Source organism: Culicoides brevitarsis, chromosome 1 (assembly GCF_036172545.1).
Source record: "Culicoides brevitarsis isolate CSIRO-B50_1 chromosome 1, AGI_CSIRO_Cbre_v1, whole genome shotgun sequence".
Classification (NCBI taxonomy): domain Eukaryota; kingdom Metazoa; phylum Arthropoda; class Insecta; order Diptera; family Ceratopogonidae; genus Culicoides; species Culicoides brevitarsis.
In genome coordinates this window covers 10,521,948-10,523,475 of record NC_087085.1, presented here as the reverse complement: position 1 = coordinate 10,523,475, position 1,528 = coordinate 10,521,948, and positions in this window count along the sequence as shown.

Below are 1,528 nucleotides of genomic sequence, written 5' to 3'. Positions count from 1 at the left end.
AACTAGCAACACATCATCTTTTTTTTTTCATTTTATTTTATTACATTTTACGCTTTAACTCATCCTCGCTCCATGCATGCTTGTTTCGCAAGTCTCGCTCGCTGGTTTCCGTGCTTCTCTCTCGTTCTTGATGAACCTTGAACGAAACTTACAAGTTGATGTCTAAATAAAATATATATCAAATAAGACACGAAAGAAGAAGAAAAAGAAAACAGGCGTGCGGTGCAAAGATGATGGAAAATGGAGGTGAGAAGATGTTACATCTAATAATATTGTAATAAGTTTCATTGTTTGCAAGACAAAGACAAAGGAAGTGATGTTACTGAGGCGTATTCGTGTGAAGGGCAACTCCTTCAAGGTATTCTGTCTACAATAAAGAAAGAAGCTTTTTTGAGTCAATCCACGTTGACAGTCATATGACCTCATAAAACAAAAAAGCCACTTTTGTAAATCCTTTCTCTCCCGAATAAAATCCCAATACTCGTATCTTATCATCATCCAGGATTTTTTTCTTGTCACGGCGTTTTTTTTTATTTGTTTTTATTTTTTTTTATTTCTTTGCAGAAAAACATTTTACGATCATCAATGGATGTTTGTGAAAAGTTTACTTTTCGCAACTAATTTTTTTTCTAAATAATTCAGTATTTTTTTACCTTTATTTTTAAAACCTTAATATTTTTTTATTTTTTTATTTAATTTTTAAATTATTTATTTAAAGAATATAATAAAAAACAATGAATTAAATAAAAATTATTTTAAAAATTTTAAAATTCTAAAAAATTCCAAAAAAATTTTAAAAATAATTAATTTTAATTCAATTTTATTTTTTTATTTTATTTCTTATTTATTTCTAAAAATTAATTTTTTTTTTATTTTTTTAACAAAGAGTTTTATTTTTTTAAATAATTAAACTTTAAATTATTAATGTAATTTTGTTCATTTTAAGTAAAAAAAAAAAATTAAATCAAATTTTAATTTTAAATTTGTTTAAAATTAATAAAATTAAATTGATAAATGAATTAAAATTAATTTGTTTTTTTTAATAAACTTTTTAAAAATAAAAAAATATTTTAAAATTATTCGAAAATTAAAACAGAAGGTTTTATACTATAAAATATTAAAAAAAATAAAAAAAAAATTAATTAAAAATTTAATTTAAAATAAAATTAATCAATTTGAATTTTTAATTTTCAATTAATTGAAAAATTTTAAAAAAATTAAAAATTATTAAATTTTTAAAAAAATAAAAAAATCAATTTTTTACAATCCTACCATCATCAAACAAGGTAAACCTCATATCAAACTCCTTTTTATTTACTTTCGTTTTATTTTTATATTTTTTTCACTTTTTTTTTCCTGCCATTTAATTTATTTTTGCGACAATTCCATTGTTTGTCTGAATCCCGCATGTGTTTTTATTTGAATTCCGTTTTTTTTTTTTTTTGGTTTATTATTTAGGATTCTACGTTTAGCACATGTTAATAGCAAACTTTATTACCACACAGACACAAAAATCTGGTAAAAAACC